Raw genomic sequence first — 19,576 nt, forward strand, 5'->3', positions numbered from 1 at the left:
TCCACAGACTGGGAAAATATATTCACTAACCCCACATCTGGCAGAGGGCTGATCTCCAAAATATACAAAGAAATCAAGAAGCTATTCTCCAAAACACCAAACAATCCAATTAAAAATGGGGTACAGAACTAAATAGACAATTCTCAATAAAGGAATCTAAACTGGCTGAAAGACACATAAGAAAGTGTTCAACATCCTTAGCCATCAGAGAAATGCAAATCAAAACAACTCTGAGATACCATCTTATGCCTGTCTGAATAGCTAAAATCAAAAATACCAATGACAGTTTATGCTGGAGAGGATGTGGAGAAAGAGGAACACTCCTCCACTGCTGGTGGGAGTGCCAACTTGTACAGCCACTGTGGAAATCAGTATGGCGACTCCTCAAGAAAATGGGAATGAGTCTATCACAAGATCCAGCAATTCCACTCCTAGGCATATACCCAAAAGAAGCACATTCATATAACAAGGACATCTGTTCAACCGTGTTCATAGCAGCATTATTTGTAATAGCCAGAAACTGGAAGCAGCCTAGATGCCCCTCAACTGAAGAATGGATACAGAAAATATGGTACATTTACACAAAGGAGTACTACTCAGCAGACAAAAAACAATGGAATCTTGAAATTTGCAGGAAAATGGATGGAACTCGAAGAAACCATTATGAGCGAGGTAACCCAGTCACAAAAAGACAAACATGATATGTACTCACTCATATGTGGACCTGCTTTATGATACATAGTAGTGACCATGCTTTATCAGAGCTGTTTTTAATGATATTGCTCAGAATGGTTTCCTTCCAGATGATGATTGAGAAGCTAATAAAAAATAAATGGTGCCAGGTACCACAAGAGTAACAGAACTGTGCTGTTTTTCTGGGATTTTGTTTTTTACTTTTTTTTTTAAATGGAGAGTGCTGGATGTCTCCACAATTTTGTTCAAATGACTGCAGAACCTGGAAAAGCTATTGCTGCTATTGATGCATAACATACTGCCATTATTGGTCTTTTTATATAAATATATATATATATATATATATATATATATATATATAATTTGAATTTTTGGAAACTTTAGCTGTGCGGTCAACTTTGGAAAAAAGTATCCCAGTTTACCTTGTTGAGTTGGCATTGGACAAAAATTAACAGTCATATTGGTCTAGAAATGTTGAACTTAATTTTTTTCCATTGGATAGAGGTAACGCACTGTATTAAATATGTAAGGTCTTTAAAAAAAGAAGGGATTTTGAGAGCCCATCCCTTGTGAAGGGATGCTCTCTTGACCTTGATACATGGAGTAGGGCCTGGGTCTGGCCCAGGATGATGTGGTAGACTTTGGGGAGCCCTTTTTGAGGGCCTTACCCTGCCTGGGGAATGGAGGGGTGATGGCTAGGGGCAGGTGGGTTGTTGGGGGGGAGGGGAGGGAGAGGGAGAAGGGATTGACATCTGAAGCAAGCTTGTTCCTAATTTGAACTAATAAAATAAAATAAAAAATATTAATAACTGTGTAACATAGATAGGTCAAAATAAATAAAGCAAAATAGCCCTTAAAACAAACAAAAGCAAGCAAAGTGGAACATTTTGTGGATTAACCATGTTGACCTCATATTTAAAATGTACCTGATCTAAACATAATGACAGTTGATGAGATCTAAATTACATATAAAAAGAAAATACAATTGAGCAGTAAACATTATGTCATTCAAATATTACTTATTCTCATTCTTTCCCATCATGTCACATGTTAACTGTCTGTGACCTCTATGACTTTCTGACTGTTTTTATTTCATAATCAGTGCAGAATTTCCAATAGTTCTTTCTCAGTACAAGTCAAGCCTTTGTCATTGAATGTGCTTTGGGTTGTTTGATGAACTATGATTTGAGTGCATAAGACTATCACTGAGCCCATTCCACATAGAGGGATGCTCTCTTAGCCTAGACACAGGGGGAGGGCCTAGGCTCTGCTCCAAATGATGTCACAGTCTTTGAAGATCCCTCATGGAAGACCTCACCCTCCCTGGGGAGCAGAAAAAGGATGGCATAGGGGAGTCTTAGGGGGCAGGGGAGGAGGGGAGGGAGAGGGAAATGGGATTTACATGTAAAACAAGGTTGCTTCTAATTTAAATTACAAATAAATAAATAAATAAATAAATAAATAAATAAAAGTAAAACCACACACAACTTAGCAGAAAGAAACCAATGGAATCTTGAAATTTTCAGGAAAATGGATGGAACTGGAAGAAACCATTCTGAGTGAGGTAACCCAATCACAAAAAGACAAATATGATATGTACTCACTCATATGTGGATTTTAGACATAGAGTAAAGGAATACCAACCTACAATCCACACTACCAGAGAAACTAGGAGGACCCTAAGAGAGACAAACTTTGTCCCCTGGAGAAGGGGAAAGGGTCATGATTCCCTGAGCAAATTGAGAACATGGGAAGAGGGGGGAGGGAGCTACCAGAATGAGAAGGGAAGAAGAGAAAGGATGCAGAGGTCATGAGGGAGCAGAAAGGTTGAGTCAGGTGTAGACTAGAAGAAAGGATATGTGATAGATATGGTTTTAGTTGGGGGGTGCTAGGGGAGGAAGGGAGGGAGAAGGGAACTGGGATTGTCATGTAAATCAATCTTATTTCTAATTCAAATAAAAATGATTAAAAAAAACCACACACAAAAAATAAACACTATCACTGCTCATTGCTAACACAAAACTTTGGGGAATGATCCTAATAGAATATCAGTGATTTGGGTGTTTCTATGATAAAGATGCCCAGATAATGATGGTAGTATTGTCATTGAGAAATTTGTGAAGTGGATGTTGGAACTTCTTAAAGCTTGCAGGGCAAAAAGAACTGGTCGATAAGTGTGTTCATGAAGGAAGTATTTAGTGAAGGCACACACCTATAGTAAAGCCACTTGAAGAGCTAAATTCACCCCATATACATCAATGTTTCAAAGATGATGAGCTCAGTGTGATGTCTGCCAAATCCTAGACATTTCCTTTAAAACACTGGGGATTTGTTACATAGATACATAGAGGACTTTAGAATACTTATGAAGATATTCAAATATTCAATTTTACTGCACATTTTCCCCTCCACTTTCCATGTTAACATTAGAGATGAAGGTTGGTTTTCACTAACACTTGCAAGAACCCTCTAAAGGAATTTCTGCTTTCAATTTGTGGCAATAAATGTATTAGATGAATCTCTAATATCTTCCTACATCAAGATAAGTGAGCTAATGAATTATATATGTATTTACAATCCAGTAACCAATTTTCAAAGTGTTTAGCAATCATAGATAAGATGTACATTTGGACCTATTTGCCTATGTTTGAAGATTTTAGTGGGACCAATTGTATACATGACAAGCAGCATGAGTCTCCAGGAGATTTGGATTAATGTGTTCACTGTCAAGTTCCACAACACACTGGTATGTTTTAGGGACCCCATCATCAATCACACTGCTACATCACTTGTTGGCTGAAGCACTATGCAAACAAACACTCTTCTAAAGCAGGACACCTAGGGTTTTAGAGATCAACTCAGTAGCTGAGGGCAAAGGGCAGACCTCTCTTTCAGTAAACTAAACTTCCCACCACACAGAATGGAAATCCATTAATTCACAGCCATCCTTAAAAATAATGACATATAGTAATAATTAAAAATAAATACACTATGGATTCAACTTATTATTTTCAAGATGATAAACAATGAAACAGAAGTAAGCATTTTGATGCTGTATCCTACCACACTGCTGAATTTTCCTGTTCTCATTTCTGGAATTTTGCTGATAGAATGTTTGGATCTCTAACACATAGTATCATGTTGTCTGCAAACAGGGATAGATTGACCTCTTCTTTCTCTATATGTATCCCTTTAATTTTCTTCTCTTTTCTTATTGTTCTAGTTAATATTTGAAAATATTATTGAAACAATGGGGATAGTGTACATCCCTGTGTCATTTCTAACTTCAGTGAAATTGCTTCCAATTTTTCTCTATTTAAGATGATGTTGACCACAGATTTCTTTTGCATATCTTTTATAAGGGTTTCTATGTGTGGCCTTAAATCCTCTAAGAATTTTATCAACAAGGTACATTGGATTTTGTTAAGGGCTTTTTCTATGTATGTTGAGATGATAATGTGATTTTCATCTTTAAGTCCATTTTGTGGTTTATTACATTTATGAACTTGAGTATATTGAACCATACCCATATTTCATGGATAAGACCAAGTTGCTCATGATGAATCATTTTTTTGATATATATCTGTATTTTGTTTAAAATTATTACATTGAACATTTTTGAGTCAGGGATATTGGCTTGTATTCTCTTCTTCCCCTCCTTCGCATCTTCCTTCTTTTCCTTGATATTAGATATTAGGGCTAAACTGATTTTGTAGAGGAGCCTGAGAATGCTCCTTCTGTGTATTTACTTTTTATAATTTTAAAAAGTGTGGCTTTATGGGTTCTTTTCAACTCTCCTAGAGTTCTGCTGAGAAACCATCTGGTCCTAAACTTTTAGCTGGAAGGCTTCTTATTACTGTTTCAGTCTCCTAATTTGTTATGGTTGAGCTTTGATTGTTGATTTCTTCTTCACTTAATTTTGGTGGTTTGGATGAATCTAGAAATTCATCCATTCCTTTATATTTTCCAGTTTAATGGAGTATAGTTTTTTTTAATTCCCTTAAAATATGCTAAATTTTCTTAGGGTCGGTAAAAGATGTTTCCTTGTTCTAATATGATATTGTTAATTTGGTATCTAATTTTATTTTTTGTTAGTAGGGCCAAGTGTTTGTCAATCCTATTTATCTTCTCAAAGAATCAGCTCTTAGACTGTTTAAAATTCTGTATTTTTTTTTATTTGTGCTGTTATTTCTATATCATTGTTTTCTTCTTTGATCTTTATTTTTTTTTACCATCAGCTTTAATTTTTTTTTGCCATCAGGTTTGGATTTGGTTTGTTCTTGTTTATTCAAATCTTGTGGGGTTTTTGTTGTTTTGTTTTTGGTTATTTTTGTTTGTTTGTTTATGTTGAGAAAGGGTTTCTCTGTGTGGCACTGGCTGTCCCAGAACTCACTATGTAGACCATGCTAGCCTAAAGTTGAGATCTGACTGCTTCTGCTTCTGGAATGCTAAAATTAAAGGTGTGTGTCACCACATTTAGTTTCATTTTCCTAATTTCTAAAATTTAAATTAGAAACAATCCTGCTTTACTCGTCCATTCCAGTTCCCTCTCACTCCCCTCCTTCCCTGTGCCCCACTGACCCCCTATCCCATCCCCTTTCTGCTTCCCAGGGAGACTGGGGCCTTCCATGGGGATCTTCAAAGTGTGTCACATATGGAGCAGGCCCTCCCCCATGTGTCTAGGCTGACAGAGTATCCTTTTATGTGGAACGGGCTCCCAAAGTCCATTCGTATACTAGGGATAAATACTGATCTACTACCAGAGGCCCCATAGAATGTCAAGTTTTCCTAACTGACACCCATATTCAGGGGGTCTGGGTCAGTCCTATGATGGTTTCCAAGCTATCAGTTCTGGGTCCATGAGCTCCCCTTGTTCAGGTCAGCTGTTTTTGTGGGTTTTACCAGCCTGATCTTGACCCCTTTGCTCATCACTCACCCCTCTCTATAACAGGATTCCAGAAGTTTGGCTCAGTATTTAGCTGTGGATCTCTGCTTCTGCTTCTTCCATCAGTTTTTGGATTAAGGCTCTAGGATGGCATACAAGTTAGTCATCAATCTCATTAACATTGGGGAAGGGCATTTAAGGTAATCTCTCCACTATTGCTTAGATTGTTAGTTGGGGACATTCTTGTAGATCTTTGGAAATTTCCCTAGTGCCAGATTTCTCTTTAGAACTATAACCATTTGTCCTTTCATCATTGTCTTTCTGACTTCTTTTTATAATATAGACAATTAGAGATAAAAATCTCAATGTAGCATAGCTATCAATATTTCTGAGAGTTTTTAAGTTTTAATTTTCATTTACTTCCAGGATTTCTTACAGGATTGCTTCCTTGAGTTTTTTGTTGACCCACTTATCATTCTGTAATATATTGTTTAATCTTCATGAGTTTTCATACTTACTAGAGTTTTTCTTTTAAAGATTTTATTTATTTGTTATGTATACAACATTCTGCTTCCATGTATATCTGCACACCAGAAGAGGGCACCAGATCTCATTATGGTTAGTTGTGAGCCACCATGTGGTTGCTGGGAATTGAACTCAAGACCTCTGGAAGAGCAGCCAGTGCTCTTAACCTCTGAGCCATCTCTCCAGCCCCCCCCCTTACTAGAGTTTTTAAGTAAAATTTTAAATTCTTTTCCTTTTTGCTTCTGTTTGTAAATTCAGTTCTAATTACTATTGCATTGTGGTCAGAAGGATACAAGGACCAATTTAATCTTGCTGAATTTACAAAGATTTGTTTTACATCCCAGGATATGAAATATTTTTAAAAAGTTTCTTTTTGATATTGGGTGGAACATTATATATATATATATATATATATATATATATATATATATTTGTTAAGTACATTTGATATACAATGCAATTAGTTCTTATGATTCTGATTAATTTTTTCCATGACCTCTCTATTGGTGGAAGTGGGGTTTAAATTACCTGCTATTAATGGATTAAAATTAATCTGTCTTTAAATCTAGTAGTAGAATATATATATACATATATATATATATGTATATATATATTCATTGGATTAATAAAGTGTGTTACATACATTTTCATGATAGTGTTGTCGTATTGGTTAACTATCCCCTTGATGTAAATTAAGTATTCCACTTCATTTCTTTCATTTCTTGTGATTAGTTTTAGTTTGAATTCTCTGTTGTCAGACATTCAGATGTTGATCTCCTGCTGGCCTCCTGGTTCCATCAGATTGGAGTACGTTTGTCCATCTTTTTACACTCTGGCTAAGGTATTTAAAGCTAAGTAATATACAACAGATAGATAGACTTTGCTACTTTATCCATTCAGTCAGTCCACATGTTTTGGTTGGAGAATTAAGGCCATTGCTATGTAAAGTTATTATTGAAATGTGTGTATTTTCTTGGGCTTCATTCAGGTATTTATTCTTTCTAATTTTTTTCTCCTTAATTTATTGAGCTGTTTCTTTGTACCTTTGTTAAAGTCCTTGAACTCGTTAATGAAGTTTATGACTGACATTTTAAATTCTGTATCCTGGGACTCATCTCTGTAATTCTCATTGGCAGATGTTTCTATAGGATTGATAAGTTTTAGAGAGAAGATATGATCTTTCATATTGTTTGTATTTTTTTGTGATGAGATGTGGGTATGAGGAGTTCCTTTGTTATTCTGAATCTGATATGGACATTGCAGTTTCGACAGATGAGAGACTATATAAGTAGATTGGACACACAGGTTCCAAGTTGGTTGGGTGGATGAAGTCATCTGGACATAAGGGACTGTGCTGGTATACAAGATGATCTTCCTGGTCCATGCCTGGATTATGGCAGTATATTTGGTTAGGTAGAAAGATTTGATGGGGCCATGAGGGGCCTGATTTGTGGGGTTTCCAAGGTGATTCCTGGTAGAAGTCCAGTGATTGGCTTTGATCCAATCAATGGTGGCAAGTGTATGCAGGCACAGTGAATGTGGGAAACATGTCACATCTTGAGGGTTGGGAAGAATGTACGGATTGGGAAGGTGGGGCAAAGTCTTCTGGCTAGACCTGGGAAACAATGTGGGAGATCTGTCTGGTTGGAGTTGGATTGGGCACTGGAGCAACCTGTGGATAGTGGACAGATCCTAGCAGAATCCTAAAAGAAGGTTGCCCAGGCAGGAGTGTCCAAACTATGCTGAGCACTGGATGTGGAACTAGGCTAGACCTATTGGACTGGAGAGCGTACATGAACGAGAAGGTGCAAGTATTGCAGGTAGAGGTCAAAGACACTTAGCAGGCTAGACCCTAGAGAAGGTGATGACTGATCACCTTAAGTACAAATGAGAGCCCATTATTCAGTTTGCTATATTTTGTCTTACTTTTGAAGTTTTCCATGAAAATATTTCAACATTTAGATTTAAAACATATGTGCTAATGGAGGGAACGTTCACTAATTACAGTGGATCAGTGCAAAAGAAACACTGAAGAAATGAATTAGCAAAAGCAATCAGCTGGCTAAGGAGACATATTTCCTTTCATAGTCAGTTGCAACTAATGTATTTCTGAATTTTCTTTTTTCTCAAACTTAATACATTTAATTAAAAATGTTATTGAGTTTTTCTAAACATTAAATTTAGAAAAAAATAAAACCTATGTATCTATTCCATTAGTTTCAATAAGGAAATTGGTTTTTCTCAAAGTAAAAAATAGTTTCTTCCTTGAATTTACCAAGATAGGTTATAATTTTTATTGTAAATTTAATTTCAGAAACAGTTTAAACTAGTTTAAAAAGCATGAATATAACCTTAAAAAGTGTTACATATTTATAAAAATGATAGGTTTTGTCTGTTCCAAAGTTGATTTTAGGTTTACAATATATTTTGTTATTTTGAATATTATAACTTGGTTATAAATGCTCTGTATGTTTTAGAGGCTTTATATATCAGTCTGCAGATTGGTAGAAACATCATTGTTTGCCAAAAATAATACCAGTGATTTAAAACATATTTAGATGCCCTATCAAGTAAGTTTTCAAGATGATTTTTATATAAGGCAGAAGTTCTTTCAGGGTAACATGAAAGGATAATGTTGTCATGATTGTAAACAATATTCTGTGTATGTTTATATCCTCAGCTAAACACAAGTTTTTGTCTTAATTATTTTAATGTTATTTTTCCTGGCTTTTAAAATAAAATAGATCCATTCACTGTTTTCAATTAGTATGTATAAATCTGGCAGAAAATGCACCACTGATATTTGTATTTCTGCAAAATGATTATCATTCTGGATCTGAAATTAAACTCAAAATTATTTTAAGGAAATCCATACTAGATGTCTGTGAAAAATAATCACAGTACTCCGAGGAAATGAATCATTCAAATCTCCTAATTTCATAGGAGGGGATTCAATAATGTCTCTTCAACAGTGACCTAAATACAAAATATTTTTTTAAAAAGCATATAGTAAGGTCTGCAAAGATCTGTCTCATGGGTTATGATTATTTAAGTCTTCTTTCAGGGGACCTGGCTTAACTGTACCCCCTAATGGTGGCTCAAAACTGTTTATAATTCCAGTTCTAGAAGACCCAATATCTCCATGAAGACACAGACCTCTCTCTCTCTCTCTCTCTCTCTATATATATATATATATATATATATATATATATATATGTATATATATATATATGTATATATAATATCTACAGCATAATATGATAACTAACATTTTAATAAGTAAAAATCATAGGAAAATCATAGGAAAAAAATCATACAGCGTTTATGTACAGAACAAAGTATGCAGTATTTACTATTGCTTTAAACAAATGCATTCATGCAAACATCTGTGTCTTATTGAGATGGTTCAATAAACATTTAAAGTTTGTACATAGTTATTTTACATCTTCCTCCAACTGTTGGCAGACACTTTTATCACTTGATATGATTTTATAAGACTGATTTTTTCTTTGATTTTTTGAGACATGGTTCGTTATTATAGATAAACAATTTCACATTAAAAACTAATTATACAAAGATAGTTAATATTTTGAGCACTTACACATTAAGATCATGCTTGTGCCTTATATAAGAATAATAGTTTTAAGATAGGCTCAGAGCACAATAGAGAAAAAAGTATGCAGTCATATGGACACTTGCTACAAACACAGTGCCTAAACAAGACCACAGTCATCCTAAAGAACAGACTCAGGAGTTTGCACTCCCACCAACAATGGAGGAGTGTTACTCTTTCTCCACATTCTCTCCAGCATAAACTGTCATTGGTGATTTGGATTTTAGCCATTCTGACAGGAGAAAGATGGTATCTCAGAGTTGTTTGGATTTGCATTTCCCTGATGGCTAAAATGTTTCAGCCATTTTAGATTCCTCTATTTAGAATTGTCTATTTAGTTCTGTACCTCAGTTTTTGATTGAATTATTTGGTATTTTGGTGACTATTTTCTTGAGTTCTTTGTCTGTTTTGGAAATCAGCTCTCTCTCAGATGTGGGATAGGTAAAGATCATTTCCCATTCTGTGGGCTTACATTTTGTATTGTTAACTGTGTCCTTTGCCTTACAGAAGCATCTCAGTTCCAGGAGGCCCCATTTATTAATTGCCCATCTCAGTGTCTGTGCTACTGGTGTTATGTTCAGGAAAATGTCTCCTGTATCCATTCATTGAAGGGTGTCTCCCACTTTCTCTTCTAAGAGGTTCAGTATGGCTGGATTTATGTTGAGGTCTTTGATCCATTTGGACTTAAGTTTTATGCATGGCAATAGATATGGATCTATCTGCAATCTTCTACATGTCTGCATCCAGTTGTTCCATTTGTTGAAGATGCTTTCTTTTTTACATTGTATAACTTTAGCTTCTTTGTCAAAATTCAGGTGTTCCTACGTATGTGGGTCCATATCAGGGTTTTCAATTCAATTCCGTTGGTTTACCTGTCTATTTTTTGTACCAATACCAAGCTGTTTTCAGGATTGAGCTCTATAATAGAGCTTGAAGTCAGGGATGGTGATGCCTCCAGAAGATCCTTTATTGTACAGGAGTGTTTTGGCTATTCTGGGACATTTGCTTTTCCATAGAAAGTTGAGGATTGTTCTTTCAAGGACTGTGAAGAATTGTTCTGGTATTTTGATGGGGATTGCATTGAATCTGTTGATTGCTTTTGGCAAGATTGCCATTTTTAATACTTTGATCCTACCTATCCATGAACATTGAAAATCTTTCCATTTTCTGGTATATTCTTTAATTTCTCTCTTTAAAGACTCAAAGTTCTTGCTATACAGGTCTTTCACTTGTTTGGTTTGCATTGCCCAAGATATTTTATGTTGTTTGTGGCTATAGTAAAGGGTAAAATCCTACAGCCACTTTGGAAACCAGTATGGTGGTTCCTCAGGAAAATGGGAATTAATCTACTATTACAAGATGTAGCAATTCCATTCTTAGGCATATACCAAAAAGTTGCACATTCATGCAAAAAGGACTTCTGTTCAACCACGTTCATTGCAGCATTATTTGTAATAGCCAGATCCTGGAAGCAACCTAGATGTCCCTCAACTGAAGAATGGATGGAGAAATAGTGGTACATTTACACAATGGAGTACCACTCAGAAAAAAAGATCCAATCTTAAAATTCACAGGAAAATGGATGGAACTAGAAGAAACCATCCCGAGTGAGGTAACCAAGTCACAAAAAGACAAACATGGTATGTACTCACTATATATATGGATTTTAGAGAAGAAGAAGAGAAAGGGACAAGATCTCCTGAGATAATTCGGAGCTTGGGGGGAGGATAGAGGGAGTTAGGAGAAAGAAGAGGGAAGAGGAGTCATGAGAGAGCAGGAAGATTGAATCAGGGGAAGAATAGAGGAGAGCAAGAAAATAGATACCACAATAGAGGGAGCCATTGTAGGTTTAAAGGGAAATCTAGCACTAGGGAAAGGTCCAGAGATCTACAAGGTTCACCTCAACTAACAATCTAAGCAATTGTTGGAAAGCTATCTTAAATGTCATTCTCCAACAAAGAGAATGATGACTACCTTATATGCCATCCTAGAGCCTTCATGGAAGCAGAAGCAGAATACCTACAGCTAAATACTGAGCTGAACACTTGAATCCAGTTGTTGACAGGGAGGAGTGATAAGCAAAGGGGTCAAGAACAGGCTAGAGAAAACCACAGAAACAGCTGACCTGAACAAGGGGGAGATCCATGGACCTCAGACTGATTGCTGGGAGACCAGCATTGAACTCTTTCAGACCCCCTGCAGGAGGATACCAGTTTGGAGGTCTGGTTAATCTATTGGGCCTCTGGTAGCAGATCAATATTTATCCCTAGTACACAAATGGACTTTGTGAGCCCACTCCACATAGAGAGATACTCTCTCAGCCTAGACACACGGGGAAAAGTCCAGGCCCTGCTCCAAAGGATATGACAGACTTTGAAGATCCCCATGGAAGGCCACACACACCCTCTCTGGGGAGCAAAATGGCATGGGATAGGGGGTCAGTGATGGGCAGAGGAGTAGGGGAGGGAGAGGGAACTGGGATTGACATGTAAAACCAACTTGTTTCTAACTAAAATAAGAAAATTTACTTTAAACAATGAAGGTGAGAAAAAATTAACAGACTCACACTTAAAATTTACAATATGAAGAACAAAATGAGTTTGTCACAGAACTATGATATTTCATTGTAGGAGTGACTTACATTTCACTGGTCCTAAGTTTATACATATATTTTTTCAGAAAATAGGAACTCAAATCTCACAGCAAAATCACAAATCAAATTATGAGTAGGAAATTAGGTTTCTTGATTATAGAATGGTCTTTTTCAAATGGCAGACCTTAAGGCTTCAGTTAATATTCCTTTGTTTCATGGATACTTGAAAACTAGTTACATCTGAAATCCCAGTATGGCAAAACCATAAATAACCGCAGTCCTATCTCAGAGACTAAGAAAAGTATTTTGAGATTCATTTGATTGTATCAGAAGATTACATTTTTAGTTACCATTTATTACTTAAATTACTGTCATATTTTGTGTACATTGTGACAGATATTAAACATTTCCCTAAGCATAACACCAGTCATTTATTGGCATTTAACCATTTGTAAATAAGCTACTAAAAATGACAGCTGTATCTTTTTCCCTTTGAATTAAAATTTCAAAATTCAAAGCATTAGAGTGCACTTAAAAGGAAAAGTATTCAATTAGCAAGCCTTCATTGGCCACCTGTTATATCCCAGGCACTTGTGGTCATGTTATAAAAAAGCAACAATGGAAAGTCTCTAAGGGCATGTTCCTTGGTTAGTAAGTAAAAGCCAACTAAGGCTATCATTACAATAGATTAAGGTCAATGTTGCAAAATTAAGTCAAAGAAAGTGATGAGATGAAAAGAAGGTAGTGATTTCTAGAAAAAAAATCTAAGCACTAGCTTGAGTCTAGAACAATCACTAGTAACTATTCTGTTATATCTGCATACTGATTGGAAGCCTGGAGCATATGTGGTTTAATAAAGGTTCAGAAGAAGATATGAAAGGGGAAGAATACATAAGGATATAAGATTGTGGATAAAGGAAAACATCAATGATTCCAGAGAGAAAGACTATCACACTGCTACTGGATTCAGGAAGACTGCTGTCTATCCAAACCTGAGAATTGAGTTCTCTTCAGGATGCAAAGACTCATTGAGTCAGAGTGCTGTCTGATACTAAACATATCTCTGGGTTCCACCCCCAGTGCTAACCAACATGTTAATATAATTTACAGTAAATTTTATATATACATATATATATATATATTATATAGTAAATCAAATTGGTTTTAAGTAAAGAAATAATATGATTAAGTCTGCATTATTCCTTAAGAACAAATCTATCTGTTCTCGTTTTTGTGATGTTCAAGGAGACATTATGAATATAAGTCAATATTTGCAAGATGCAGACAGATTCTGGGGGTGCCTGTGAGGGATGGTCTACATTAGGTCAATTGAGATGCTAATGCCCGTCTCAACTGTTGATGCCACCATCCTGTATACTGACTGCCTGAACAGAATAACAGAGACAGTGAAACAGGAGTGCTGGACCCTCTGGTCATCTCAACTGTGGATACAATGTGAGCCAGAGCTTCCAACATTTGCCACATTCATTTGGCACAATCTTGGGCTTACCTTTGAAATATTGGCAAACAAAATTTTCCTGTCTTCAGTTAATTTTGTCAGATTTTGTATCACAGTAACAAAGCTGGTAATTCGCAGAATGGGCTACATACAACACTACACATACCTACATGGTATCCAGTGCTACACAGAACACTATAGAGTGCCCGGTGGTACACAGTCCTACATGCATTTGTTTTCAAATCTTTTGAGATTGTTAATATTTTGCTTCTCCACATCATACACTATCAGGTAAAAATGTAAGGCAGCAAATATTTCCACATGCAGAGAATTGTGTGAACATGATATCTAGGATGAGAATATAATTTAAAATGTTTAACACACTTGACTGTTAATATGGCATTTAAAAATATGACTTAACCCTATATTTGAAGTGTATGAAAACGATAGGTTCTGTTATTCCTTCACATATCCATAGTCACTCTCCCTACTTTAATATCATTTCAATATCAATACAAGCTCTTCAATAAGGTTTTTGCTCTTGTGCCATCTCATTGACAAGTATTTCCTTTGTGCTATGAATAACAAAATTCATGTGTGTAGACATACACACACACAGGTGCCTACACACTCACAGAAATACAAATAAATTAAATCTTACTATCTATGTGTCTTAAACTCTTAAATCTTTCATTCCCATTATTCATTCCTTAGAAGACAAGATGACAAAAAGACTACTCTCTAGGCATAACCATATACCCCCTTTATATTCCTGTCACATGTGCTGTTAAAATTTAGACACTAGAAAATACCTGTTTTTCATCTGACTTATTCTAATACATTACACATGGATTTTCCTCCAGAACTAATCTATGCCAAAACCCCATCAGTGCTGTACGTGACTATTCCAGGTTACCTCCACGACTTGCTAGGATGCAAGGATCCAAGTATTCTTGTAAAAATGTATTCATTCCAGAAACAAGGTTTTGATTAAGTGATTATTATATGAAGATATTAGTGGGGAAATCTTTTCTAGGGTTTTGTGGCCAGTGAAGTGGAATTGGAAAACATTTTAAACATAAGATTCCTTGCTGGACAGATTTCTGCTGAAATTGTGTTGTGGAGAAATTGCCAGATATCTCAGGAATATAAAATGTGTGTGTGTGCATATGCAATCTTTGTTTATCTTAACCATATTCTCAATTCCATAGCTTCTGTTCTTTTTTCTTCTGTTTTCAGTTACTTTAAATTTTAGTTTATGAAATCTTTGGAGACTCTATCTTTGCAGTTTATTAGTTTCCTTAGCTCATTAATGTTTTCTTACTGGAACAATAGGAATTTCTTAAGCATTAAGGAGAAGATTTTTCAGCATGGTGATAAGATTTTATATAGCTTCCTACACTATCTGAATTTTGCCCTACAAACAAATCTTCTGAATTCCCCAGAGAAATTGAAGGATAGGAATGCTGGGTATCAAGTTGGTATCAAGTTGCTTAAACACTGTATCTAGAGGCAGTCCAATGATCTACAACATAATCCTCTCTGGTAACACACAGATTTCTGGAGCATTTGTTTTGCTTTAAAGCTAAGAAAGATTTCTACACTGTCCTCCACACCTCCCATTTCTAAACATCTCCATCTCAAATTCCCTATCAAGAAAATAAATATGTGTTAGTTGAATTCCTCACATGTCAAGGTGTCCTTTATAAAATGTGGCTTGAGATCATACCAAGTATTTATCTTCAGAGACTCAATTAAAAACACCACAAATTTTATATGACTTTCTCCTTGCATTTTGGTTGTTTTTGGTTTACTTATCTAATCCTTGATTAACCCCTGCTGTGGCTGTTTTACCAGGAATCAAAAGCAAGAATAGAGATGTGAAATGGATTCAGTGGTTTTTCTTTTGAGGACAATAATGTATGGGTGTATCTTTGAGACCAAGGTAACATTTTGGAAGAGCTGAACTGATAGCTTAGAAAGGCAATGGTAAATGTATGTATGCAAGCATGTATTATATATGTATGCATGCATGCATGCATGCATGCATGTATGTATGTATGTATGTTTGTATGTATGTATCACTCCATATAGTCAAAAACAGGTGACTCTTGTGGTCATGGTCAGAGATTTAGGAAGGAACATTATGGTTGGAACCTGATGGTGAAAAAGAAGAAAAGAACTGAAGATAAAGAAGTCACTCTTAAAAGGCCAAAGGTGTGAAATACAGGAGGTACTTTCTCCTTGGGGAAACAATGACTTTTGCTATTTTTTTTTAGGATAATAAGGTTATAATTTTCAAGGAGTGAATGCCACTTAGATCATGTGTTAGGCAAACAGCAAACCCAGTCAAAGCAATAGAGTAGTAATATCCAGAGGAATAAATGCTATCATTGTTCCATACCCACTAGCTTAGTGCCGGAGACTAGAAGCTATATGTGGTGAATTGGGTGGTGATCTTGGTGTCCGTGATAAGTTGTCTCTGGCACACAGTGAAGTCCAAGGTCTTAGAGTGGAGCAATGAAATTTCTACTTAGGCGGTATGAGCTTCTGCTCTGGGACAACACCATCTGAAACATGTGCTGGTGATGTCCTTCCCAAGTAGATGCCTCTCTGCTCACTGCAGGTGCAAGATTGAACCAGCAAACAAAATCTCCACCCCAAAAGCCTTAGTGTCATGATGGACCACAGTACCAGATCCTACTGGTACAAATGAAGCCAGTTAAGTCTTCTACCCAAGTTTGAGACCCAACAAGTTTGAAGTTATTTCCTGTGGATGATGATACCACTTACTTCAGGTAAGTCTTAGCTGATGAGGCTGATTTGTCTGAGTGGATAATAGGGTGATAATTTACTCATCAAAACATCCGCAGCTGAGAATGGAACTATAGCATTAGCTTGCAGGTCAGGATTTCTGATTAGAGAATCACTGTGTGCACTTCCTTAGTTGCCAATGTGGTTGATCAGTGGCAAGTTTGCAAGTTATTGATGCTGTATGCTTCCATTGGCCACTCCGGATGTTGTGGTTACCCTATCATCTGCTTTCTTTGATTCAGACTTGTAAATTGTGGATTCTAGATTCCAAACTAATGAAAGTACTATCACTTTCACAGAAGATTCTCTGAAATACAGTATATACGATTATAGAGTAGTATGCTGAATCTATTCCTTTCCTTTCTAAAACAATTGTTTTTATGCATTTATTTTATGCATATGAGATTTTGCCTTCATGTACATATGTACAACACATGCATGCCTGTTGCCTCAGAAGAAGGCATTTTATCCTCTGCCATTAAAGTTATAAATGGCAATGTAGGTGCTGGAATCAGAAATGAGACCCTGTGCAAGAACAACAACAAATGCTTTTCACTGCTGGCCATCTCTCTATTCTTTTCAAACCTGATTTTATTTGCTAAGTGATAGTGTTTGTTTGGGGGGGGTATTATTGTTTTTAATGTTGTTTTCCTCAGTCAGCCCTTTGGTACTAATTTACTTTTCTAAAGGTATCAGGGAAGCCAAGATTGATTATTCTCTTATGAGCCTGAACATTGAAAAATGTTTTGGGTAGCAAAAGCTCAACACACGCTTCCCCTATTGGATAGACAGGTGCCTAATATGTGGAATAGCTTGGTTAGTGGCATTAGAAGAATAAATTCTCTCTGCCTGGTCTCTAGCCCTTGTGGGATAGGATTTGGATTAAGCATCCTTAAGGACAGGCAGAATCATTATTAAGGGGTCTTATTGGTTTTTAAAAATCACCACATTTGCAGAGAAACAGAACATATCCCATTTGGATTTAATAAAGGACCTTGGCAGGGCTTCAGTTTTTATCTTGTTTATATTTTCTTTGCTCACAATTTTTTATTTGTTTTTATATGCTAAGTTGATTAGAAATTTAGGTGTTTTGTTTTATTTGATTTTTTAAAATATTCTTCGTAGTAGAAGGCCTGAGGTAACTAGGGGACTTGAATTAAGAGTGATTCAGACCTGGGGCTAGACAGAACCCCACTTAGGTCTCCATTTCCATTTTATAGCTTCAGCAAGCATCCCCAAGAAGGTTATTGCAGCTGTCAATTAAGCCAGCTGTGTGACCCAAGGGTAAATGAGTGTTTGTAAAAAGCCCTTAAAATGCCTGCAACATATATTCCCAGAAAGGAACTTGTGTCTTGGTCATGTCTCAACTTCAAAAGAAAGACAGGTTTTCCCAATGAGGCTTTCTGCTCTACTCCATGTGTAGCAATGTGGGTGATTTTGATTATATGTTTTAGGTTTCTAAGAGAATACAAACTCCATCCTTCTTTATTTTACTAATGAAACAAATCATAGGCCATGGCCATATTCTAGTGAAAATATTTAGATCAGGCACTTTGAGGACAAGGACAGCCAGTGCTAAGTTGACTAAAATTTGCTCAGTCAAGTCTAGTTCTTTATAAGGACAGGGCAGTAAAGAATAGGAAATGAAAGTATTTGACTGACAAGTTTCATAAATGATGTGAAAAAGCCAAAGACACAGTCCTACAGCCTTCAGTGGCTTTTCACTCAGTTAAACCTAAGGGACTTATAGGTAGTCAAAGTATCTTGGAGAGGGGAAACCTGTCCCAGCACCATGACACTTCCCAATGAGCTCAGGACACAGAAGACATCTCTTTGAGTTGCACATGCCAGGGCTCCATCATACATGGCAGTGGTGGAGGACAATAGCTTTGCTAAGCTTTGATGACACAAGGCACAATGGACAGGGTGAGTCACAGGGTCAGAAAGGCTTCATTTCCAGAAAAAATTACTTAGAGCACTTTGGATGTTTAGAATGTGTTTTGATTTGATATAACCTAAGAAGTTACATGTCAATTAATGATAACTTGGTCAAAAATGTTCAATTCTTATTTCTAGAGAAAGAAATATGTTCCCTAACAAATACCTTAAAACTATATTTTATATATGTTCAATTAGAGTTCATAGGTTATTTATCCTAGCATCTCTATCTTAAGATTTAAATTACAAGAAAGTAAAAATAAATCTCATGTATTAAAACATCCAGATAGTTTAGCAAATATGCAGAAAAAGAAAAAGGTTGAAAGTAGAAATATATCTCTTCCTCCTCCCTTCTCCTCCCTTCTTCCATGTTGAAAGGTTCAGGCATTATGCTGTCCTGCCCCTGTTACCTGATGGAACAGGCAGTACCCTGGTCAGCCCAAGGTTCCATGGGAACTAAGTCTGCACGAAGGTGCAGAGGACCCCTTTAAAAGACAGATCCCTGCCCATTTATGCTCTCTGCTTCCTCTCTACTCTCTCTCTCTCTCTCTCTCTCTCTCTCTCTCTCTCTCTCTCTCTCTTCTCCCTCCCTTTCACCCTCCCCCTTTTACTGTTATCCAGTCCTGCTTGTCTCTGTACCTGTAATTTAACTTTATACTTATCTAGCTCTATATGCAACTTAAACTGTTAAGTCTCATATTTCTAAATTGCTATATGTCTTTAAATAATGGTAAACATTTAAAGTCATAAAGGTCTAATTTAACTATACTTAAAATATAAGCTAAGTCTATACAACTTAAATTTAACTCATGTATCTTTAAATGATGATGAAAGTGTAAAATCTCAAAGATCTATTTCAAACTAACAAAATATTTATACCACTCAGTCTATCCTGTAAGCCATTTACAAAGGTACAGCTTTTATTACAAACAGGGTTTTAACTCTACTAAAGGCAAACTTTTACCTGCTAAGATACTAAACGGACAGCCCTCAAATGCTCAGAGATCTAGAGAATATAGCATTTAAAATGTTTTGTTAAAAAGCTTTTTATAACAG

The sequence above is a fragment of the Cricetulus griseus genome (genome assembly GCF_003668045.3).
Source record: "Cricetulus griseus strain 17A/GY chromosome 1 unlocalized genomic scaffold, alternate assembly CriGri-PICRH-1.0 chr1_0, whole genome shotgun sequence".
Classification (NCBI taxonomy): domain Eukaryota; kingdom Metazoa; phylum Chordata; class Mammalia; order Rodentia; family Cricetidae; genus Cricetulus; species Cricetulus griseus.